The sequence below is a fragment of the Emys orbicularis genome, chromosome 3 (genome assembly GCF_028017835.1).
Source record: "Emys orbicularis isolate rEmyOrb1 chromosome 3, rEmyOrb1.hap1, whole genome shotgun sequence".
Classification (NCBI taxonomy): domain Eukaryota; kingdom Metazoa; phylum Chordata; order Testudines; family Emydidae; genus Emys; species Emys orbicularis.
Window position 1 is genome coordinate 208,060,113 of NC_088685.1, and position 26,586 is coordinate 208,086,698.

The window sequence follows — 26,586 nt, forward strand, 5'->3', positions numbered from 1 at the left end:
AGTCACATGAGCTAGTCTTTACTAAATCCAGCATCAGGACAGACACTTCTGATTCACTGTGCTAAAAAGCACCTGTTTCTCCACTATTCATAGACTCATAGACTTTAAGGTCAGAAGGGACCATTATGGTCATCTAGTCTGACCTCCCGCATGATGCAGGCCACAAAAGCTGACCCCCCCACTTTCCCTTAACTCAGCTGTGGAAGTCTCCAGATCGTGATTTAAAGACTTCAAGTCGCAGAGAATGCTCCAGCTTGCGACCCCTGCCCTATGCTGCGGAGGAAGGCGAAAAACCTCCAGGGCCTCTGCCAATCTACCCTGGAGGAAAATTCCTTCCCGACCCCAAATATGGCGATCAGCAGAACCCCGAGCATACAGGCAAGATTCTACAGCCGGACCCTCATTTTACCAGCGATGGCACGTTATTGCCTAATTGACTAAAACCACTTATCCCATCAAACCATTCCCTCCATAAACTTATCTAGCCTAATCTTGAAGCCAGAGAGGTCTTTCGCCCCCACCGTTTCCCTCGGAAGGCTGTTCCAAAATTTCACCCCTCTGACGGTTAGAAACCTTCGTCTGATTTCAAGCCTAAACTTCCCCACGGCCAGTTCCATCCTCACGCTCCATTTTGGGAATGCTTTAATCTTAAAGTCTAAGAGGTGCACATACAGCATATACCTGGCTACTCACCCGCACATATTTCAACCACAAACTTCTTCAGTTGAGTCACTTATATCACAAACTTCTTCAGTTGAGTCACTTATATATGAGATGTACCTGATAATAGAATTTGGCCTCAGAGAAATTATATGTGCTTTTATAGCACATATAATAAAGGTAATGAATTTTGCACCCAAATAAGAGGAACAAAGGAAAATATAGCATGTTATTTCAATAACTAATTCTTAAAAGAGATGAGTGAGGAGATGGCATCAAATAAGTATATGAACATTAGTAACGTTAGCATGTGTCTTGCTTCTTTGATACTGTGGACCCAGGATGAGATCCTGGATCCATTGAAGTCAATGGGAGTTTTGCCATTGACTTCAGTGGGACCAGGATTTCACCCCCAATCATCAGGTTGTGTCGCTCCATTGACATTTACACCAGCTGAGGATCTGGCCCTAAATAGACAATGCATGTTGCAAATAAAATAAAAATGCACAATTAAAGTCAAGCTTTTATAGCCACAAAGTTAAGGTTCTTGGAGAAGGCTGGGGTCAGCAGGAAGGAGGGGTGAGATGGTCTTATCTCTAGCTGGTTGGAGCAGTTCAGGGAAAATAAGAACCCAAAGTCTCAGGGCATGTCTACACTATAAACTTAAGCTGACCTATGTTACTTGGATGTAGAGCCACTGCAGTATTTACTGCAGTGGTTCATGTCCACACCATCCTTCTTTGGTTGGTAGTGCGCGTCCTCACCAGGAACACTTCCACCAACTTAAGAGGGGCAGTGTTTGGGGCTGAGAGCCAGGGCTCTCAGCTCCATGCGCAGCTCCCCACCAGTAGCCCGGCTCCCCTGCGCCCCCTACCTCTCTGCTCCCTGCTCCCCACTGGGAGCACGGCAGCCAACCAGACTCCGGGCAGGGAGCTTCCCACCAGATGCAGCCATGCCCCCAGTGGGGAGCGGGGAACCGAGAGTTGGGAGGGCAGTTGGGCTCTTGGCGGGGAGATCTGCACTGCGTGTGTAGTCTCCTGCCCCGTTCCCGGCAGGGAGCAGGGAGCTGAGAAGCCCGGTGCGGCTGCCTCATTCCCGGCAGCAGGCAAGGGAGCTGAGAAGCCCAGGGTGCAGCAGGGCTCCCTGCAAGAAGCAGGGAGCCTTGGCAGAAGCCTGAGCCAGGAGCCTAGGTGCCAGCCTGGCTTGGAGCAGAGACCAGGCAGCATTCTGGCTGGGGAGCCGGCTTTCTTGTCAATTCACTGGCGCCGTGAAATTGACAAGAATGACAGCCAACAGATGTAAGTAACACATTATCTACAGGGACACGGCCTCACCCTAACTATACTGACATAACCCTATGCCTCTTGTGGAGGTGGAGTTATTATGTCAGTGTAGTATGGAGCTTTCATCAGCTGGAGCAAGGCTGCAGTGTGTACACTGACATGATCTAGTAACAGAAATCGTCATCTAAAATGCGATGTCCCAAGTTGCATTTGCACCATGACTGAATTGATTGCTTCAGGAGCTCGCTTTTGAACGTCTCAATGTTTGTGCATTCAAAATCTCACCCTTACTGGTGTATTAACATAGATAGTGTACAGATATATTAAATGCACACTGTAGTTTTATATTGTGTGTGCATGTGTACATATATTTAATTTACAGAGAGAATTCAATGTACAGTGTGTGTTAGATTCACATATGCTTATGTATGTAGACAAATACAGACAGGGGAGTCAAATGATTTAAATAACAGATGGCATTGTTCTAAGTAAGATTAAATAAAGCTATAAGAAATATATTGAATGACTCTGCCATAAAGTGATAAGGAAAATATGTGAAAAATAGAGTTCCTTTATCCTGATTTCAGAAAAAATAAATGCAAAATATCACCCGGAAATGTTATCCTGGGTGTATCAGAATTTTAAATGATTTATTTTGGTTAAACTCTCTGTAAAGAAACAAGTTATGGCCTTAGTCTTGCTTACACACACACACACACACACACACACCAACCAATGGGTCTATTCACATGCTTGACTCAAAGCATGCACATAAGTGTTTGCAGATCAAAGGTGAAAGACAAATTCAGTTAAAGAAATAAAAATAAAAAAAATGCATCATCTTAATTACATTGTGAATTGGGACAAAGTATGTCTTCCTTACAAATACATTCCTTACTAATACTAATTCCTTACTAAGACTCACTGGCTTCAGTAGGACAACTTGCAAGATTTGGCCCTAAGTCTCCTAATAAAAACAAAGTAATGCCAAGAAAACAGTCTAGTAATTTCATGAGTAGGATCCACATCTTACCAATGTTTATTGCAATGTGTAGTGAAACCCTCTCACAGATGACTGTCTTGTGAAAAATAAACCTAGTAAAGGTAAAAATCCCCATGAGATCTTTTTTCAGTCAATCCCTCTGACTAAAATAATTCACACCTGTTAAATGAATAATCTTATGCACCCAAGAACAGTGCATGGTGGAATATATTTATGTTTAATTTGATCAACTCACTAGATGTCATATGTAAATAAGATCTGATGGCTGAGGTCTGATATAGGCTTTATCTTTGTAGGAGTGAGCAGACAGAGTGGCTGTGCCATTTAAGTTATCAGGTGACTCAAGAGTGAATATAAAATTCTGGCACACAAAACAACACCATAGCAACAAAGACAGCCTGGCAACAGCAGCAGCTGCACAAAGGAAAAATTAGAAGGAGGGGAGGAAAGGGAAAAATAAAAGAGCAATCTGCCACAAACATCTATTCCCTGTCAATAGAATTTAAAAAAAAAAAAACGTTTTCTTCATAACGTGTCATAAAAGATCTTTAAAAATCCTGGGAGAATATAGACGATTAGAAAGCTTAATGCATACTGGCTGAGATTATCTGTGACTTCATCAGCACCTTCATGTATATGAAGTGACCCAATAACTCACTTCTGCACTGAGCCCACCATTCATTCTGGATTGGCTAGCCTGAGGCACAGCTGGCACATGTGTATTTCCACACCTCAGAAAGCTGCTCATTTCTTCTGAGCAGGACGCAGGATTAGGTAGATCTATTCCCCCAGTGATCTTTAGAGCAAACATTGCCTATCGGAGCTCTACAGCCAATGTCTTTGGAGCTCCGTGGTTCTACATATCCTGGAGATTAATTCATTCCACTGGGAAATCGTATAGCGCTATGCTCACAGTATCCTTTTCTGTGTCGCCTATATGGGATCAGCAGCTGAACTGGAACAGCTAGATAATTGCATTTACTCAGAAAAAATAAAGCACCTTAAGACTCTATTAAGCACAAAAAACTCCATTAATGCAATGTTACGACTGCCCAGGTTAAAACAGAACAAGTCGAAAGAGTCAAAAGGTAGGGTGGGGGAGGAATAGCTCAGTGGTTTGAGCATTGGCCTACTAAACCCAGGATTGTAAATTCAATCCTTGAGGGGGCCATTTGGGGCAAAAAATCTGTCAGGGACAGTACTTGGTCCTGCTGTGAAGGCAGGGGATTGGACTTCATAACCTTTCAAGGTCCCTTCCAGTTCTATGAGATAGGTATATCTCCATATTAAGGGTTCCCAGTGATGTCACTTCACCCTTGTTGCTGTATGTAATACATTCTATTCTTGCTTCTCTGATAAACATGTTTTAATATATTTTTTGTTTATTGTTAACTACGCACCATAAGAACTGTACAGAATGTACAATAATGGCTAAATATCCTGTTACAGACCAGATTCTCAGCTGGTGAAAACAGGTACACAACTCCATTGACTTTAATATTGCTGCGCCAATTTACACCAGATGAGTTTCTAGACCTTTAGCATTTGCTTTCCTAGCTTTTTTTCCAAATCATTAACTCTCACTCTATTCCTGTGTGGCAATGCTTTGTGCAGGTGCTGGCAAAGTCATTAATGAGAGCACAGCTCCTGCGAGAAACAAGGAATTCTGCAGAAGCACTTTAATTTTCTGACATTAGAGCAGAATTTTCATAACCAGCACTTGCCAAGGGAAATCCCAGGTTGAGATTTTTTGCTCTTTTGAAATTGCCTCTGCCACTGTCTTGGTTTTATTTTATTCATTCCAATCTACTTATCTAGCCACTGGTTACTCAGGAACTCTGAGGAATCCAGCTAATGCCCCAGCTGCTTCGAACCTCTTTCTCAGAGAAATTAGAGACAGGTCTTCTCATCCACTCTCCAACTTTCTGTGGGGGTTCCACAGGGCTCCGTGCTTGGTCCTGTTCTCTTCTCCCTCTACACTTTATCTCTGGGCAATCTCATCGGCAGACACAAATTCAACTACCATCTCTGTATGCTGAGGCCTTGGAGGTCTACCTCTATGCTCCAAACTGGTCTCCTTCTGTCCAAACTAAAATCTCAGCCTGTCTCGGATATCTCCTTGTGGATGTCTAGCTGTTAGCTCAAGCTCAACAGAGCTGTTAGTTTTCCCTCCCCAAGTCGACCCTGCTACTCCTTTCTTGATCATTGTGGACAACGCTACATTCCTGCATGTCACTCAGGCCCATAAGGTGTCATCTTCAACTTGACCTCTCTCTAGGTCTTCATGTCCAGACTACGTCTAAGTATTGCTGATTCTTTCTGCATAACATCTCTAAGATAATTTAAACTCTTGTCCAAGCCCTCATCATCTCAAATCTCATCTTCTGCAACATCCTTCTCTCTGGCCTTGACATATGTAATCTTGCTGCTGCAAAGATCATTTTCCCAGCTCATCACTTTGATCATAATACCCTTCTCTTTGAATCCTCCACTGGCTCCCCCTTCTCTATCCCATCAAATACAAGCTTTTGGTCCTTACTTTCATGGCCCTTCACAGTCAATTCCCACTCTACCTAACATCCCTCATTTGCTATCAATGCTTGCCTCTGATCGGCCCATGATACCAATTTCCACTCCCCATGGGCAGTGCGTGACTCCGCCATTTGGGGAGGTTGGGCGTGCCCAGACCATGGCCCCGCGTCAAGGCCTGGCCGTACTCGAGCTCCTCCCAACAAAGCCCCACCCACACTCCACCCCCAGCCGCACTCGGCCCCCTCCCCTGAGACCCCCTACCTGTCCACCAAACACGCCTCTTCACTCCCTCCCTCAAGACCTCGCCATAGCTCACACATCCTCACCCCCTCCCCCAAAGCCCCCCCTGCTTGCCGCACACGCCTCTTTGTCCCTCCTCTGAGGCCCCCGCACCAGCCTGTCAGCCGCTCACCCCTCGCTTGCACATGCCTCTTCACCCCCTCCCCCAGGTCCCTATGTGGGCTGTCAAAGTTAGACTCAGGACTCACAGTTTGTCAGACCACTCTGTTTTATTAGCACAGCGCTCTGCTAATAACACCCAGATAATGTGAGCACCCTCCAAGACCCACACTACCTTATTTTATACAGATAAAAAGGGTGCAAACTTAACAAGAGGACAAAGAAAGCAGAACTGACAAGTTTACCCAAGGCTAGACATACATATTCAATTTTCTTACTAACTTTTACAGATCTCCGGCTGATGTTCCACCATTAGCTTAAGAGGACTCATTGTTTATGCCTTAATGTTCCTTTTCCTGATACCTGTATTTCAGCATTCCTTATTTCTGCTTAAAGGTACATACAGCATTTCTTTAATCCATTCTATTTTTACAATATAATTCATTCTACTTTCACAGGGCGGAGCAGGGATGGGAAGAGGTGGAGCGAGGGTGAGGCCTTGGAGGGAAGAGGATGAGCAGGAGTGGGATCTCAGGGTGAAGGGGCCATGGCCTGGGCACCCTTTTGGCGGCAACGCATTCCAAAGGCAGCAAGCTGGCTGTTTGGGGAGGCGTAGACTCCCCTGGCTGCTTATACCCGCCACTCATGCCACTCCCACTTGTTAAGTTTTTGAAGAAAATCCTTTGTACTTTCTCCATCATGCTTGGGAGGAACAAACTTCCCATAAATACCTGTAAAGCTACATCATTAGCCACCTTCAAATCCCTCCTCAAAACTTTTTTGCCATGATGCCTATGTAACGCCGACAGGCCCCAGTTGTCGGCAGACAGGATCAAACCAGGGACCTCTGCAGCTTAGTGCGCGAGCTAAACATCAACTGGCTGTTAGCTAAGGCTGTAGAGCAGACTCATTTTATCTCTCTCTCTAAGTGGTCTCAGTGTCACTAGATGGGACAGAACACCACACCCAGGAGGTGTGTGGGTTACACCCTACAAAAACTTGACAATGGCTCATCTGCTGGTGTGCCAAGACCACTGCCTATCATTCAGGCCAATATTGTCTTGTTTCCTTGTAGTTTCCCATCTGTCTGTATCCATCTGTTGTCTCTTGCCTTGTACTTATGTTGTAAGCCATTTGGGGGCAGAGACCATCTTTTTGTTCTGTGTTTGTACAGCACCTAGCACAATGGGATCCTGGTCTATGACAGGGGCTTTTAGGCACTATGGTAATACAGATAATAAAAATAATAAATAAAAGGGCAATAACTGGTAAGACTGTCGGTGTCAAGAGAGTTGGTCTCTTAAGAACAGACCTAATAATAATTTATTTAGAGGTGTCTGTAACCCTGCCCCCCACTCCAAGATCTACTGATAATCTCCACCAATAATGGACCCAGTGTGTCCCAGCATGCTTTCGCCAGCTTGCAGAGGAGTGGCCCACAGCCCTGAGATCCCTGAGCACCATAATTCATCAAGGACAAATGGCCAAAACTCAGCCAGAGATGACTTCACCCCTACCCCTTCGTAATATGGTTCTGCTTCCACTGAAGGGACCGGCCCAGTCTGAATCTAGGTGATCATATTTGTCACATAGATAGGAAACATCACAGCAAGTAATTCCAAATTCCTTGCTTTATGATTCATCTGTTGCAGGTTGTCTGTGTGCCAATGACCTGCGAGAACAATACAAAATGGAGGTTGGGGGCATTTGAAAGACACTGTATCAACTGTATTTAACTAAAGAAAGTGATAATTTCTAATCTGACTATTAAATTTAATCAGTTGCATTGTATTCTCCTCAGAGCAGTCTCTGGAACAAAACCAGTTCCACTTATCTGGGACGGAGGATCAATACAATAAGTCCTGATGAGAGCAATGAGATGTTAACTTTGAACGAAAGGAGGTAATGGTCAGACCATGACAAGGTTATAAGTCCATTGGCATTGTATTTTAATAACAAAGAGCAGCTTTTCCTCTTTTGTTCCATGGTGTGCTGATTAAGAGCTGAACTCGGAGGCTGGCCTGCATAGCCTCAGGAGATGTATAAGGTCAGAACAATTGAGAAGGCTGTGCATCTGGGGTGGAGAGGGGATTGGTTAGGGGCATCTCAGCACCCTAGCTGATGCTTCTTTGGTGGAGCGGTCAGCTAGATGACTGTTTTCTGAGACCTTACCCCACTGGTGGGAGGGGCCATCAGGAAGGCAGTATGCATGCTCATTGGGTGCCTTGGTATTATTCCCACAAGCCTGACTGCCATGTATGTGTCAGCCAGGTCCGGGACTCTACCAGTGGGAAGGAGAATGGGGAGCAGCATAATCCGCACGTAGCCACTTCAGAGGCGGTTCCTTCCTTCTCAGTATGTGTGGTAATTCCATGGCTGCAGAGGTCAAGTGGACCAAACAGCTCCTGCAAGCTTTGTCCTGTGGAAGCTCATGAGTTCAGTCTCGAGCACCAAGTTTTGTGCAGTTTTACAAGCACCCACACATCACAGCACACAAGGCAGGGTGGCCTAGTGGTTAGGGTATTAGATTGGGACTCTGGAGGTTCTATTCCCAGCTTTGCCACTGACCTGTCATGTGAATGTGTTCAAATGGCTTCATCTATCTGTGCCTCTCTTCCCCCAGTCCCACGTCCTTTGGACTGGCTTGTCTATTTAGCTTATAAGATCTTCAGAACAGGGACTGTCTCTGTTTGTACAGTGCCTGGCACAATGGGGTCCTGATCTTGCTTTGGGTATTACTACCATAATACAAATAAGTAATAAGGAATTGTTGGCTTAAATAGCCAGAAACAAAAGAGAACATTTAAGATATTGAAAGATGTACATCATCTCAATTTAATTTCACAAAAATAGTTTGGGGTTTCTTTTAGATCATTCCATACTACAGGCAAATTTGGGTTGTTGTTTTCCAAACTTTTTGAAAGTTCCCAGATGTTTGTGTGTTTTGATACCTCTCTCAAGCGAATACAAATAGATTATGATTATGCCTTATCATGGAGCTAAACATCTGATTTTAAAATTTAAAGTCTTGTTTATAATCCCCTAATGTTTATTCTCTTCTCCCTTTTCAGAAGTATTTATTTCCACTTCCCCAAAGCATTTTGAAATCAGCGCAGGCTTCCCATGTCCATTCTGGCTATCTTACAAAACACAGTTGTAAAGACTGGAATTCCATGACCAAAAAAATTAGTCACAAAACAACAGAACACCATTTACGTAGTTGAAACAGAAGAGATATTCCAAGATTTGATTAATTGTGTTTCTAATGACGTAAACCCTGAACCACAATATCTTACAGTGATCCTTCTCGTTTTTTAACTCATTCTCCTACAAGCCAGTGACATGTTTCAAAGAGCTTTCTTTACATTTTAAAATCAGTTCTTAACATTCTTTAGCATCTATAGAGTAGCAATGTTGTGTCTGACCACTAATACCCAGGTATATGGAGTAGACAACCAATTAATCTCTTTCCCCCCTTGCTAGATACAACATATGCACAACTGCCAAACTGAGACCAACTAGTATTTTCCCCCTTGATCCAAAGACTGCAGCTTAGCTAAGTAACCTAAGGGCTATTCTGTTTTATCCAAATTCTTAAGCTGATGAACCACTAAGAGCTGTGACAAGGTTTTGTGAGTTAGAAATCATTCTGTTGGACACATAGAGGCATCTATTAATCAGGGACTAGCCGTAATGGACTCTGTGACCTAGAAGTGAGCTAAGAACTATGAAGCCAGAGATCTGGGTCTGAAGAATGTGCCCTGAACCCGGGAGATTCGGAGCCCTGCTGAGGTGAAGCACTGAATTCTCAGGGATGTAATCTGCTCTGTGGGGACACTTGCTGGGCAATCAGAAGCAACGTTCCCTGAATTCCCACCCGGGAGACAGTATTAGTGACACAAGTCATGTGTAGAGGAAGGGAGGAGGTTAAATGAGAAAGGGGGAAAAAACCCTTTATGAAGGAGCCAGCAGCCTGCAACTTGGTATTTATGATCTAACCACGACTGGCAGTAGGGGTGGGGGGGAAGGAATGAGCAGCCACTGTGTATCTGTTGTATAAGAGTTAGACAGCACTGCGGGATCACTCGAACAATGCAGAACACTCCCCTTATTCCCATTTTCCCCTCACGCTCCCCATTAGCAATCCAATCCCCCTTCTTGTCCAGAGAGTGAGAGCCAAAACAAAGCATTATGTCACACTGAAAGTGATTACCAAGGGCCCGATCCAGCTCCTGTTGCAGGCATTCCATCAGCTTCAGTGGGAGCTGGAATGGGCCCTAGGAAAGCAAACAATATAAGTGATCTTGTAATGATCGTTTTATGAGATTATGCAACAGTTTCGATGAAACATCCAAAGATTAATTTAGGATTCAATGTTCATTTTCCCAGTAATCTTGTAAATATTTAAAGATCGTGACATATAATTTGAAATAAAGGGCCGTTACCATAAAGGAACCTCAGCCTCTCATCAGCAAGCAGAAATAAAACTTAGAGCTAAACAGAACTCCAGTGAACTCCACAGAATATAATAAGGGATATATCTTGCTTTCTCTAACCAGGGTGAGATTTGCAGTAGTCATTTGGAATAGCTGGCATATGCATTGATTTTATCTGAATGTAACCGAGGGTCATCCAGAATGGACCCATAATACACATGAGCATTACTATGCCTGCCAGCAACAAGCCCAGCATTATTTCATAGATCATTACTGATCCGACTGAGTGCTTCCAGCATTAATCTGAATGGGTATGCAAATTAAAGACAGTATATTTTGCTGTTTCTTCATTTAGTTGGGGATTGGTTGGGGATTGGTCCTGCTTTGAGCAGGGGGTTGGACTAGATGACCTCCTGAGGTTCCTTCCAACCTTGATATTCTATGATTCATCAGAAAAACCAAGAACAATCAACATCTTTCATTTGTTTGACAGTGCCCAGAATGTGCTAGGTGAGGGGTCGGCAACCTTTCAGAAATGATGTGCCAAGTCTTCATTTATTCGCAGTAATTTAAGGTTTCGCGTGCCAGTCATACATTTTACATTTACAGGGGACAGCAAATGGATCCCCAGTCTGGCAGCAGGCTGAGCTGACCGGAGACTGGGACCCCATGCCGGCAGTGGGCTGAGCGGCTCAGCCCGCTGCCGGTCTGGGGTTCCGGCCACCGGCCCCGCTCAGCCCGCTGCCAGCCCAGGGTTCCGTCCATCCAGGCCGGCAGTGGGCTGAGCAGGGCCAGCGGCGGGGACCCCAGGCTGGCAGCAGCGTGCCACAGTAAATCAACTCGTGTGCCGCCTTTGGCATGTGTGCCATAGGTTGCCGACCCCTGTGTTAGGTTATTGTTTATTCATAATACAGTAGTGCCAAGAGGACCCAACAGCTAGGTGCTGTACGTACACATAGTAAGAAACAGTCCCTGTCCAAACAGTCTAAATAGGCAAGCTGGACACAGGAAGAAAGTAAGCAAGCGTTATCATTCCCATTTTAGGGAGCTGATGGAGAAATGAGGCACAAAGAGATTAAGAGAGAACTGGGAATTAAGCCCAGAGGGCCAGAATCCCAGTGGAAGGTTTTACTCACCAAAAACCAAACCACCTCTCATTTTCTCTCTTCCCAGGTGCCTCACAATACATATATTTGCTCAGTGGTTTGAGCATTGGCCTGCTAAACCCAGCGTTGTGAGTTCAATCTTGGAGGGGGCCACTTAGGGATCTGGGGCAAAATCAGCACTTGGCCCTGCTAGTAAAGGCAGGGGGCTGGACTCAATGACCTTTCAGGGTCCCTTCCAGTTCTATGAGATAGGTATATCTCCATTTATTATATAAGGAAACACAGATGTTCTAACCGGGATGCAGCATTAGGATTAACAAACCAGTAGGGAAAGGAGTGGGAGAAAGGACATGGGCCATATTAATAAGAATTAGGGTGACCAGATGTCCCGATTTTATAGGGACAGTCCCGATTTCTGGGTCTTTTTTTTATATAGGCTCCTATTACCCCCCACCTCCGTCCCGATTTTTCACGTTTGCTGTCTGGTCACCCTAATAAGAATACACAGTTCCTCAGTGATGGCTAGCCCATACCATGCTGGAGTAAGAAGTGGGACCAGATCCTCAGGTGGTGTGAGTCAGCACACCTCCACTGAAGTCAAAGCTATGTCGATTTACACCAGCTGAGGATCTGGCCCATTTAAAAAAAAAAGTATACATAAAATAATCATCAAGAACATATTCTCAGTGTGGGCTAACTTCTCAGAGATAACAGAGCAGAAGCTGCACACGAGGAGGTATTTAAATGAGGAGAATGGAGCTGCCTTGCAAACCAGCTCAAGAAAGAAGTTCTATGCATGGAAGAAAACCAGGACAGTATGGCAGGAAGGCCATATAAATGCAGCGTCCATGCTGGCATCATTGGCAGAGTGGAGGGTAGGACAACCTAATGAGTTTAGCACTGAGAAGGCAAAGACAACGGAGCAGGGACTGTCAAAGTGCTTGCAATCCTTGTGCCTGATCCCAGGAGGTACTGGGCACCCATTGATCTCCATGGAGTTTGTAAGTGCTCATCAATTGTCAACTTCAGGTCATAAAAGATCACCCTTCCTCAGCCAGAATCCCAGCATTCCACAGGGAAAATCCAGTGGATCTTAAAGTAATGAGTACGAATCTATCAAAACATAGTGCAGATTCCTGCCCATAAATTTACATGTAGATGGCTAATTTTGATGAAAGATGCAAGCACAGTGCTTCAGTCTGACCACACATATGCAGAGGTAGCTTGTGTATGAGTTAGAGCACGGGACGAGGCATCAGGACTCCTGGTTTCTTTCCCCATCTCTGCCATTCGCAACTTGAGAGAAACTGAAATGGTTTGCACAAGTGCTCCAGTTTCAGTGGGCATCATGATGCTTATTCACCACACTAGGGTGTTGAAAGGCTTACTTACTATCTGCAAAGCACTGTGGGATTGTCAGCTAAAGGGTGCTCGCTCTATTGTAGGAAAACATCAGTAATGATAAACCTCCTGAGGTCTATGATTAAGGTTATGATCTACTGAATCTATTAATCCTATTTGTAGGCATGTATCATTCTTGTATTCCAAGTTATGAATATTGACTGTGCACTGGCTTGATTTTTAAGTAGCCTTTGTAAAGCATTTGTTCAGCTTCTTGAGAAAGGAATGTGCAAATTAAGTGCCCAATCAAGAAGCACTTAAGGGACAATGGATCTTGGAAGGCTCCAATCCACATAAGAAGTCTACATGAGGACATTCAAGGTAGCAGGTAAGCAATGGCTGCTGTCTGTAAAAACTGAGTCATGCATGGACATGTGACTTGCCCACGTGACTCCAAAACTCTATTTTGGAGCTGGACTTTGCATAGGAGAGAGGAGGGGGTCTCCATCCACAAGAGAAAGTCTATTTAAGCCTGTGGTAGACCCCTCCATTTGGTCTTCAGCTGGCTAAAGAGATATCCTTGGGGGTGGAGAGGCTACCTGAAAGAAACTGGAACAAAGGACAGTAACTACAGGGGGTAAGAATGATTGCTGGACCCAGACTAGAAGGAGACTAGTCTGTAAAAGGAAGCTTACTGGAATTCCTCTAAGGGTGAGGTTTTTAATCTGTACTCTGTAATCTGTTTCTTACTGTATTAGACTCAGACTTGCGTGTTTTATTTTATTTTGCTTGGTAATTCACTTTGTTCTGTTTGTTACTACTTGGAACTACTTAAATCCTACTTTCTGTATATAATAAAATCACTTTTTTACTTATTAATTAACCCAGAGTATGTATTAATACCTGGAGGTGGGGGGGGGCAAACAGCTGTGCATATCTCTCTCTCAGTGTTATAGAGGGTGAACAATTTATGAGTTTACCCTGTATAAGCTTTATACAGGGTAAAACGGATTTATTTGGGGTTTGGACCCCATTGGGAGTTGGGCAGCTGAGTGTTCAAGACAGGAACACTTCTCAAGTTGCTTTCAGATAAGTCTGCAGCTTTGGGGCACGTGGTTCAGACCCTGAGTCTGTGTTGGAGCAGACGGGAGTGTCTGGCTCAGCAAGACAGGGTGCTGGAGTCCCAAGCTGGCAGGGAAATCAGGGGCAGAAGTAGTCTTGGCACATCAGTTGGCAGTTCCCAAGGGGGTTTCTGTGATCCAATCCATCACAAACATCAGTAATGATAAACTGGTATAATAAAATGTTGGCAATAGAGATGTTGGTGAGCGTGGCACTAATTCTGGGCCAGATGGTGGCCTCCTCTCAGAAAACTTGTGTGTGTAGAGGGTTTTTTTTTTGGGGGGGGGGGGGGGGGAGGGTAAAAACACTCCACAAAATCTTCCCCCAGATCATTTTGTGGACGGATGGACTGTGTGGATGGAGGGTGGGGGAGTGGGTGGAGAGTTCAGGACTGTATTCCTCTGACTGCCACATCAATTCCAGAGGACTTGGTCTCCACCTCTGAAATGCTAACTACACTGAGTCTCCCTTCTTACCAATCCTATATCACAGATTTCAGTATAGAAAGATTACACTTAGGTTAACAGCCATAAGCAAGGGCACATAAAATATGGTTGAAGTTAGAATATGTAGCAGCAAATCACATGCAGAAAGGGACCAGATTTTATTGATGAGAGGCAGCAAAACAAAAACATCACAACACTCCTGGCTGGGGTATGAATATCAGGAACAAGGAGGAAGATCTCTAAACAGCCCAAAGATTACCTTGGTATGTAAGCAATTACTAAAAGTCTGGCCAGTTAAGAGAGCAAAAGGACAGACATAGGCTGACATTTATGAAGTTTATAACCATTTATAATGGTTGACATTTATGAAGTACCTCTTATCCAGAGATACCAAAGGGTTCAAAAGTAACATCATTCAAATTGTGGAGAACATGTGTTCCTCTGTGAGCTCCCTTCCATGCAAGGATGACATCATGGTCTCACCCCTTCCTTTTCTTGCAGAATCCTTTGGGGTGGAGGGCATTGGAGTGGGTGAGGAAAGATGTGTCTGGCACCCTATGGATTCCCTTGTCCCAGTCCTGTGGGGGAACCCAGCTCAGGTTGATACAGCCTGGAGTAGCATTCACTTGTTCTGTCCCCATCCCCTGTGAGGTGGAATTTTGCAGATACATTTGGGGAGATCCTGGAACAATATAGTTTCTGTAGAATCCTCGTAGTCCATAGGTAGGTGTGAGTCATAAGGTCCTGGCAGCCAAGGAGAGGCAGGGGACATCTGTGTGAATGTCCCTTGGTTCCCGCAGATTCCCTGAGGTCCACTTTATTCTCAGGAACTGCTGGATTCTTCAGGGATGTATTGAACTATGCCACTGTAATGGAAAGAGGATCTTTTGAGCTATACATTTTGTTCCTGCATAGAGGAGAATGGGGCTCTTTATTATACCAGACAATGCTTGCGTCCAGCATAGCTAAGGTTGCAGAAAAATTTCTATTATAAACTTCTGCTCTCCTATATTTGTGACTTTCAGTAACATTGGCATTTTTGAATTAAATTTTTATAAGCTTGTTCTCTGCCTGAAAATGGTTTTCATTTTCCTTTGTTAATATGAAGTTTGAATAAAATCTAAGCATTTTTGAGCTACAGGAAAGGGAATCTGCTTTTGCCACTTTAAAAAGAAAAAATATTGACCACAGATTTAGACCGAATTATAGCAAAACCAGGTAAAGTCTGAAACTTGGAATGTGACATATATGCTGCTAATTGAGGACTGGTCCCTTTGCTTAATTGGATGGAGAATGAAAAACAATCAGTAGAAAAATCACTTCCATGGAGCTGGTTGGGAAATTATTTTCTCTCCTGATGAATATTTTCAATTAATTTTTCCCCTTTCATTTTCCTCAAAAAAGATTTAAAAAAAATATTTTGGAGTTGACAGAAAAAACAATATTTGGTTTTCAGCTGCTGAAATCTGACTATTTGAGGGAGGAGGGTTGACAAATATCAAACATTTTTCAATAAATTTTTTTTGTGAAAATTCCATTTTGTAAAAGAAAAATTGAAAACATTTTTGACCACCTTGACTTTTTAAACACAATCAATGTGCATTTGCTAAGATTTTGTTTTAAAGTGACCAAACCCCCACCCCTTTGCTTAATCACTGTATGATTTCCCAAAGAAGGGGGTTGCTGCTGGGCCTGTTTGTATGAGGAAACCTTTACGCAAAGCCGTTTTAAAAACTTGCCTTAATGGCACTGAAGGAGAAAACTGCAGTTTTTGTTCTCTCTCTGATATTCTGCAACTTCCTGTCTATTCATCCAAAAATGAGCATCTCTTTTCCTAAACATCTGTGCAACTGCGCCATTTTACAGAAAACCATCTCCAACCAACCAAACAGTGGTACCAATGGGGGAACTTACCTCTCCCTCATGCCAAACTCCGAGCACATAAATGCTGAAGTTAAGCACAGGCATCTTTTTTTAATCTCCATCGGGTACCCAGCGGTTGTGCAACATGGCTGAGTCAACTCTGTTGCTGGAGTGGAAACTGATTTTTTCCATTTCCCCACTTTCTGTGATTTCAGCTGTGCAACTGTAACCCACAGGCAAGTGCATGTGTGTTATAGGTCCCCCTCTGTGCCAACCCACAGAGGATTGGAGTTTTACAGCCCATACCTATAGAGTCTGGGTGTGACAGGTTGCCTCCATTAGGATGCCACCTGATGTGCTGAGATACCACTGAACCCGCCTGTTCTGCCAGCCTAGGCACCCTTTTTGCCTGTCTTGCTGAGCCAGGCTATTAAACCTTCTCCAGCACATACACACAGGCAGGGCCACACCTCGCTGCAAAACGACACAGACTCTGAGATCAGCTCTGGGAAGACTCAGTTTAAGGGACTTGCCCCAGCACTCAGGTGTCCACCTCCCTTGGAGTGCACACCCAAAGGTATATTATGAACTCCACCTCCTCCCTCAATGTGGAGGAAAATATGCACAGCCTCTTATCCATTATAATATAACCCCCATTGTTAATTGTACAAACGGGGTTATATTATAAACAAGAAATAAGTTTATTACCTACAAAAGGAGAATTTTAAGTGGTTAAAGCGATAGCAAACAGAACAAAGCAGATTATTAAGCAAATAAAACAAAACACCCAAACTAAGCTTGTTTCACTAAAGAACTTGGTTACAAATAGAAATTTCTCACCCTAGATATTGTTGCAGGCAGATTACAGTCTTGAAAGGCAGCTGCACTGGTCTCCAGCTTGAGACCTCAGGTATTATTATTCACAAGCTAGATGCCCTTCCAGCTTGGGCTCAACCCTTCTTCCCCCGGTTCAGTTCTTGCTTGCAGGTGTTTCCCAGTGTCTCTTTGGGTGGGGAGGCAGAGGAGAACCACATTGATGTCACTCCCCTGCCTTATATAGCTCTTGTGTAAGGTGGGAACCCTTTGTCTTCCAGTGGAAAAACACTGGCATTCCAAATTGGGAATGAGGGGTATCCAGTACCAGGTGACTCAGACCCATGTCTATGCATGGCTGTGGCAGCCATTGCTCGTAGCCTGTCTCCAGCGTCCACAGGAAGACTACGCTCTTTTACAGTCCATTGTCTTTGCTAATGGGCCATTAGCACTGTCTGGCTTTCTCATTGTTGTACCTGAAGGGCTAGTTGGAGGTGACACCCAAAGTAACCCATTTGAAATACAGATACATGGTCAATATTTCTAACTTCAGATACAGAACTGATACAGGCATACAAATTGGATAATGACATTCAGTAAAACAGAACCTTTCCAATGATATCTTACATGAGCTATCTTGCATAAAGTACATCTCACTTACGTCAAATCCATATCTAGCAATGCGATGACTCACCGGTACAGCGCCTCCTGGTGGTCGGTTGGGAATTAGCTCTTGTCCTGCTTCAGAGTGCCTCCTTCTGGCCGGTGGCTTGCCTGCCTTAGGCCCCATGTCCCTCCCGGACCCCGGTGCCTTTTCCTCAGGGTTCTGCCACCAGCAGTACCCCCACAGTCTGGGTCTCCCCTCCCAGGGGAACCCCCAACCCTCTACGTCCACCTTGCCTCAGTGGCTACTGCCAGTCATCATCTAGCCCCCTCTCACTGGGGCAGACTTCAGTCTGTAATGGACACTCATCATTGGCAAGAGAGTGTTGGACCTGCTGCCTTTGCTTATCCCCGGGCTGCCCCTCTGCAGCCCCAGTACCTTTCGTAGGCCTTCAACAAGGCCTGAAGCCTGTGGGTTTACCAGGCTAGAGCTCCCCAGCTCCCTATTGCCCTTCACCTGCACTGTTCCACTCCAGATACCTTGCTCCCAGGCATCTAGCCCTTCCCACTCCAGGGCTAGAGTGAGACTCCTCTGCTCCTGGCCCGCCAGCCCTCTTATCAGAGCCAGCTGGGCCGTGACTGGGCTGACCACACCTGTGGTCAGCCACTCCCTCAGTGGTTTTCACTCCTTTTCCTAGCTGCAGTCCTCTTCAGGGCTGCTTTTAACCCCTATTCTGCTGGAGTGGGGCAGTCGCCCCACTATACCATATCATAAGCATAATTTCATAAAGAATATGGAGTGTAATCTCACACTGTGCTCTTTACCTCAAGCTGTAGCAGTGTGTACCTTTTAGGTCTGGAGGTCTCTAGTTCAATTCTTAGTGTGTTGGCCAGCTAAGATGGCAGTCATCACTGTCTCAATATAGTTCTTTCATCAGATAGACTGAGATCACTTAGCCAACCAATATGTAAAGAGATGTAAGGCGGGGGGGGGGGGGGGGAGTCATTTAACAGATGACAGGAACTTTACACAACCTTATAGGACAGAAGATGAAGAGGAATTAGTCCAGTGGAAGCAGCTAGGAAATTTTAGATAAACAAGATAAAATTGCACCAATTTGCCAGGATGACAGGGCTAGCACTTGTCTTGCAAAAGATGTAGGGATATTAAAGAAGGTACTAACAGTGATTCCCCCAAGTGACAGTGACCCCCTCATAATTTGTCCCCCACACTTTAAAATCCAACAGTTTCACCAAGTACAAAAATCTCTTGGGTCTTCTGTTAAAACTTGTAAGCTACTGTCTGTAGAAACCATTGATCATATCTATCCTGTGAAAGATACTTTGTTACTATGTAAAACTTACAAACAAGTTAATTGACTTTGTTCTTGAAGTAATTAATACAATGTAAACAAACACTATAAGCCGTTAAGTGACTTTCACTTCATTCAACGGCTCCTAGGACAGACCCCCACCCTCTGCGATTAGAGGGCCGGGAGTCTCAAATGAATTAGCACACACCCCAAAAGTGGTGGAGACAGTAAATTAAAATATGGTTAAGATATGGAATGTATGCTGATGAATGCTTGATGTACATGAATGGTTAGGGAGGTGCCAGCCTAGAAAGGGAGTATCCATCGGCCGAAGAATGTGTAAAGTGGACCACCAAAACCCCCGGAGGGTAAACTGGGATCCACCCCATCACCTGGAAGGATGAGAAACACAAACTTTGGACAGTGTGGAGCCACCAGGAATGTGCCCAGGAATGTGCCATCCGCTGATTGAGTCAGCAACAGCAGGATGAAACAGCTCCCATAGACCAACATAGGAATTAATTCCTATAAGAATGGACTCTCAAGACTGAGGATTTTGAGTCTCTGGTTCTGCTGCCAACCTCCAGGAGCATCAGGTGCACCTGACACAGACTCGGCTCTATCTTCATGACCAAGATACCTGGTCAGTAACTTGGCATGAGCAACTTCTAGGCTGGTAACTATAACACCTATATAGAACTTAAATGAATGATTGTGTGAATGAATCTCTAAATATATATATATGTGTGTGTGTATAAGAATAAGTAGTAATAGGAATAAGTAGTCAAAACAACGTTGTTTACTTTTATCTTTTGCTTTATCATTATATTTACAATAAATGTGGCATCTTTGCCTTATCCCTCTTAATAAGATCCTGCTGGTTTTTATTCTATTGGTATAACAAAGAGCCATAGGATCTTTAAAAATTAAGAGGTCAAGATCAGTCCAGTTTGATATCCCATCCGAAGTACACAAAAGCAGGCATAGCATTGTGCAGCACTATGGAAGTCTTCAAATCAATATAATGTTTTAGCAAGAGCAAGTGGAACACATAGGTCAAAGATGTTAGATGGGAACATCTTGTACAAGTCAAAATCAATTTGGTGGAGCAAAATTCCTGTATTACAGATACAACACTTGGTGCCTAGGGACTATGGTGATTGGTATTTACAGATGCCTTGTTTATTATTTAATATATATATAAACATAAGCCCTATGTACTGAAGCTTTACAGCGGAAAAGACTCTCTGCTCCCAACTGGTAGTGCACAGGAACATATAGGGCTTCAGCTAGCTTCATTTGCATAAGCTTTCTACCCAGAATCCTCCAGTGATATTGTGAGAGCCGCCATAACTATACACAAACTCCAGACTGGTTGGATAGAGGTATGGCCCTAAGGAAGGGGAAAAAGGTTCTATCTGAGGGCAAGGGGTCTGCTCATAGCTCCTATATGCTACTGGTTCTTCTCTCCTGCAGATCCTGTGCTCCTGAGAGGACCTCATGGCGAGAGATAATGCAGGCTAAGGACTTTGCTATGGGAGATGATGCCGAGGTGGTAGAGGTGAGGGATCATGTGCCCCCCTCTCAGTCTGCCCCTCCATTATCGGCAGGCATGGGTCATCTCTGCACGGTGGATCCTTGACAGGATGCAACATAAAGAGGGCTCTTTGCTGAAGCCACAGAGCTGAATGAATGCTGGTGAGGTCCCTCCTATCCAGCCATTAAATAAAGCTGAAGTAACTACCACTGGGTTAGGTAGTGGAGCCTCAAGACAGGACCAGACAACACTGCACACGGGACTAGAGGCAAGTCTCCTGGAATGGACCTCAGGATTCTAGGACTACCCTGCTCACTCACACTAAGTTATTGGGCAGAGGGGCGTGGAACTGATATGCAAAAGACACGTTTTCCGATTTGACGTTCACGCTGGTGGTGGAAGGAACTGAGTTAACAGCCTACTGCCAAAGACACCGTGAGTGAGAGTTTTACTTATCATTCACGTGGATATATGGGTGCTGTGTTTTCCCAAGTTGATGCTGTATTCCATTTTCCCCTAATAAGTTTTCCTCGTCTCATACACAGACTCAGTGCTTGTGAGTGGGGATGTATTGCCTGTGAGAGGCACCTAGGGAAGGTATTTAGTGAGCCCAGAACTTCTGGGTGGGGGTTCAAGCGACTGGTGTTTATTGGTTGCAAGAGCTATTTAATCCAGCCCCCTTGTTGCTGCTGACAACGCGTGGCAAAAGGGTTACACAGAAATGCCTCTATTTCTTTAGACTTCTATTAAACAAAAAACCAAAACACCAACAAGAAGTTAGATCCTGGCTTTAATTTATTCTTTAATGAAGTGTCTAGTCGATCTCAGAGACTTGCCTCTTTCTAGCAACTGTCCACCTCTAATGGTATCATTTCTCTAGCTGAGAAAATGTTATTAAGAAGACAATGCCTACCAGTGTTATAAAAATGAGTTAAAACCTGTTTCAGTGTTAAGTACTTTCTAAGCACAACAACTCAGAAGGAAACCTGTAGACCCCACTGTACATTTTAGAGAAGGTAAATACATACACCACTTCTTTAGAGATAAAAAGTAATGGATGCTTTATATTGACAGACTTCAGTATATGAACATGTTATTTTATATTTGAAGGGGTTTATTTGTTTGCCATCGTAGCAAGTGATACGAGATCAGCTGTGCACGAAAAATGATAGCATTAGGTATCAAAATGGGCTAAACACATTGAAAGCATTATGCCACTGTGGCAGGGATGCTATTGTTGAGATTTAAGAGGTGTTTTTGTTCTAAGGCCTTGATTTGGGGCACTTGTAATTTTCTGAACTAAACACCATTTGGATTGAAATTCCACATTCATCTGCCCCCCGTAACAGGCAAGCTTCCTGACATGCCCGTCGAATATGCAGGAAGACACTCTCTTCTTGTTTACCTCTTTGGTGACTTTGTTATACTGCATTATTAAATCTCCGGAGATTCTCTGGGCTAACTAGGTTTGACAGAGGGCAGAGGGAGGTACTCTGTCTGTGCCATTGCATACAAATGAGTTTCCCTGTAGGCACAAAGGAATTGCTGCCCTGTATTCAGGACCATCCCTCCCTGACATTAGTATCTGTGCTCAATTAGCTCTGCCTCCTGTTAGTCGGACAGCATTGCCTGTGACATGCTTCACCTGCAAACGTTTGTTTCACAGCTAGGGAAATCAACGTTGGGAATAGGTAATGTTTGAAACAGGATGCTTAAATATATTTTCCTACCTGCACAAGCCTTTGCCTAGCCCCTCTTTATCTTAAAGGGCCAGATCTTTTACCTTAGTGTGAAACAAAGGTGCTGTAAAACTGACTTCCCTGGCTACTTGGGGGTTGCTCCAATGTAGACAGAATCCCTGGATGATATAGAAGTGACGCAGTGGCTCTCCACCACCTTCTTCTGGCCCCCATTTTGAGAGGCATGTTTTGTTGAATGGAAGCATACAAAGAGTGCCAGTGTGCAAGCCCCTGGAATAAAATACAGACACTGAGATAAGGGCCTGATTCAGCAAGGTACTTACTTCAGCACGTGCTTAACTTTAAGCATGGGAGTAGTCTCCCACTGAAGACTACTCCCATGCTTTAAACTAGGCACATGCTTGAGTACCTTGCTCTGTCAGGTCCTTCCTGATCTGTAGCCACTGAAGGAAAGTGAACGATTTGTCTGGATCTTGCAATGCCCTTTGTGATAGGACACCATCTACACAACACAAGCCCTGAACAGTAAAATAGGCCAATTAACCTTACAGGCTGCACTTGGTGGAAAGTCAGGGATGGACAAGGCCTAATCGCTGGTGAAGTCCGGCTCGGGGAGTAGCTCGGCTGGGCTTACAAAAAGAGGAAGTTGGTGGTAAGAGGGAGGCTGCAGGGAGGAACTTTGCAGTCATTCTCTAGAGTGGAAGGGAACTGGTAAGAGACACGGAGTCCTAGTGGGGACTAAATCCTGGGATCTTGCCTGGGAACACAGACTCTAGCAAGTACCCAGGAAAGGGTGAAGTAGCCACAGGGAACAGTGGTGGTTCCAGTGATAACCTAGGGGTGGACCAGAAGACTGAGAAAGGAAGGTAGGAAAGAGCCCAGGGAAACAGCAACAGGGTCTGGGCTTTCTTAGATCATAGTTGCTAGACATAGAGTCCCTGGGCTGGAACCCAGAGTAGTTGATGGGCCTGGGGTTCCTCTACCAGCCCCAGGGGAAGTGGCATAGTCTGGGAATGGAATGGAAGACAGCCTGAGACAGATTGTCCACTGGGACTTAGAGACCCTGGAAAGGAAAAACACTACAGTGAGCTGGCCGGAGGGCCGAGCCACAAAGAGTCAGCACCCTGAGTTACAAAGAGGGAGCAATACAGAGTCCAGAGAGAGAGAGAGAGAGAAAGGGTAAGGAACTGAAGGAGGGGGCATCAGACTGGTTGAGCGCTAGTCCCCAGATGTGGCCACGAGGAAGTGACCCAGCAGTGAGTAGTAGACACCCTTATTAAAAATGAAACCGACACAGCTGGGGCTCTGCTGGGTCAGCTCTTGTACATAAAAGACCACAACAACTTTGTGGTTAGCACTCAGTATAACACGTTTCTTGCTGGCAACAATATTTTGGTAGTGTTTTAGCTTGCTGTAAATGTTCAATAGAGGACACTATTCTTGCAGCCAGTAAGTGCCAGAGCTGAAGTAATTCCACTCACAGCATCAATTTTTTAAGAGAACTATGTGAAATATTACAAATGCACGGTGCAGGAGAGTATTGATACCGTATTATAAATGCGACTGGCAAAGTACACGTTATCTTTATGGAAGAGAAATTCTTCCTCAAATGTACATTGCTTTTAAAATAAATTCCTTTTCTATTTCAAAAGTAAGGCACCGACCTCTGGTGCCTGGATTTAAATCTAATCCATTCAGTGGTCAAAGCCTTTGACTGCCTTATAAAACTAAAATATAGCAGAATTATGGTACAACATACAGAATGTGTTTATTTTATTTGGGCGTTTTGGCGTGATGGAAGAATTATAATCAGTGGGACATGGTAATACCCTGGTACACAATACATAGGAATGACAGAGTAGGTTACAATGGTGGGGGAGGGGCACTAAATGTTAAAAAAAGTATAGCAGTAGGACTCTACTACTGACCACTTGACCAGGTTTCTAACAATGACTGGGAAATGCTCAGGGAGATGCCAAAAAACAGGAAAACCCTAGGAATAATGGATTACAACTATCCCTGTATTACCTGGATACATAAAAACGGCCATACTTGGTCAGATCAATGGTCCATCTAGCCCACTATCCTGTCTACTGACAGTGGCCAAGAGGGATGAACAGAACAGGGCAATTATTGAGTGATCCATCCCCTGTCATCCCAGGGTATCTTGGCTAATAGCCATTGATGGACCTAGCCTCCATGAACTTAATTCTATTTTGAACCGAGTTATACTTTTGGCCTTCACAACATCCCCTGGCAATAAGTTCCACAGGTTGACTGTGAAGAAGTACTTCCTTTTGTTTGTTTTAAACTGGCTGCCTGTAGTGGGGCGGCTGCCCCACTCCCTGAACTTGGACTGCAGCAGGCCAGTGGGCCTGCACAGACAGGGAGCCAATCACGGAAAGCCTTATAGGGAGCCAATCAGGGCCAGGCTCAGCCTTTTAAGAAGGCTGCTCAGGACAGGAGCAGGGAGTCTGTCCCAAGCCTTTGACAGGGGAAGGTCTGTCTCCAGGCTGGGAGACTAGCACCCGGGACAGCGCAGTGCTGGGCAGGCCCGGGGGAGCAGAGGGTAACTCCAGCATGGAGTCTGTCAGGCTGCAGGCCCTGAAGAGAAGGGCCTAGCCGGTGCGAGGGGCCGAAGGGGAAGCGGCCCAGGGACATGGACAGATGGAGGGAGAGAAGGAGGGCAGGATGGCTGCCACTAGAGGGTCCCTTGGGTTGGGACCCAGAGTAGTGGGCGGGCCTGATCCCCCCTTTCCCCCTTGCCTTGCACCCGGCCGACGGAGCAGCAATCTAGAGCTGCACCAACCCCCTGCCAAGAGGGGAGTGACTTTGAGGGTGCAGCTGGCCACATCGGCCAGGACGCAGAGAGGCAGCTGATTGATCCCCCCCCGGAAGGGGGCGAGGATGGACTAAGGGGCACTGCCGGAGGGCAGTGGCTCGAAGAGGACGCCGCGAGCTTGGGAGCAACACGGGTCTGGACACGCCAACCGAGGGCGAGACGACAAGCGGGACACCACCAGGAGGGGGCGCTCCACTGTTCAGAGCTAATTCTTGAGACAACCAGTAGGAGGCGCCAGGTGGTGAGTCCCAACCCCGTCACACGTGGTGGAGAATGTGGGCATAGCGGTCCGCCCCGACCCAAGGGGCCAGGGCAAGGACTGTGGGACAGTTGCCCAGACTTTTGAGAGACCAAAAGGCAGACAAAATGGTGGAGAATCAGGACTTTTATTGGAGGGCTTGGGTGGCTTGGCTTGCCGAGCAGCAGAGCGAGGTGCTCTGGCTGCTGCGGGGGTGGGCACCCACACCCTATAGGGGACCAGGCGCCAAGGGCGAGAGGCCAGGGCCTGGGCTCAAGCAATGTTTCACCTGTGGGCGAAAGGGCCACTTCAACCGGGAGTGTCCCTACTGGGAGGGAGCAAAGAGGCCCCACCCAGAGAAGGCGCCCCCTGTGAGAGTAACAGGGGGGCCCCCAGCTTGTTGGGTCTGTGGGGAGCAGGGACACCTAAAGAGAGAGTGCCCCTACAGGGCTCCCAAGGCCTGGGCCAGCCCAAAGGGAAGGGCTAGGGCCCAAACAAGTAGGGATAGGGCCGTGGCAGGGGGAAGGCGCCGAGGGTGCTTCCACTGCCACACCAAGGACCACATAAAAAGGCATTGCCCCCTGAGGCAGAAAGGGGGAGTGCCTGAAGCCAAGGCTCGGTCTGGGACTAGCCGCCAGGAAGGGGTAGTCCAGGCTGAGGCCCCCAAAGAGAAGGGGGCTGGGGCAGGAAGTCCCCACCTTAAAAAGGGAACCCGCATAGGGGCCGGGAGGGCCGATGTGGGAACCCAAACGGAGCTGGGAACCCACGTAGGACCAGGGAGGTCTACGGTGGGGACCCAGACAATAGAGGAAGGAGGCAGGTTGCTCTAGTTAGTGGAGGGCCTGCGCTTTGAAAGAGATTCCTTGAGGACCCAGCTGTGAGGAGCACAGGGGCACTAGGGAATCCCCCCTGAAAGGATTCTTAAGGGGGAGGGTGTGTAGTGGGGTGGCTGCCCCACTCCCTGAACTTGGACTGCAGCAGACCAGTGGGCCTGCGCAGACAGGGAGCCAATCACGGAAGGCCTTATAGGGAGCCAATCAGGGCCCAGATTAGAGGGAGCCAATCAGGGCCAGGCTCAGCCTTATAAGAAGGCTGCTCAGGACAGGAGCAGGGAGTCTGTCCCAGGTCTTTGACAGGGGAAGGTCTGTCTCCAGGCTGGGAGACTAGCACCCGGGACAGTGCAGTGCTGGGCAGGCCCGGGGGAGCAGAGGGTAACTCCAGCCCGGAGTCTGTCAGGCTGCAGGCCCTGAAGGGAAGGGCCTAGCCGGTGCAAGCGGCCCAGGAACGTGGACAGATGGAGGGAGAGAAGGAGGGCAGGACGGCTGCCACTAGAGGGTCCCCGGGGTTGG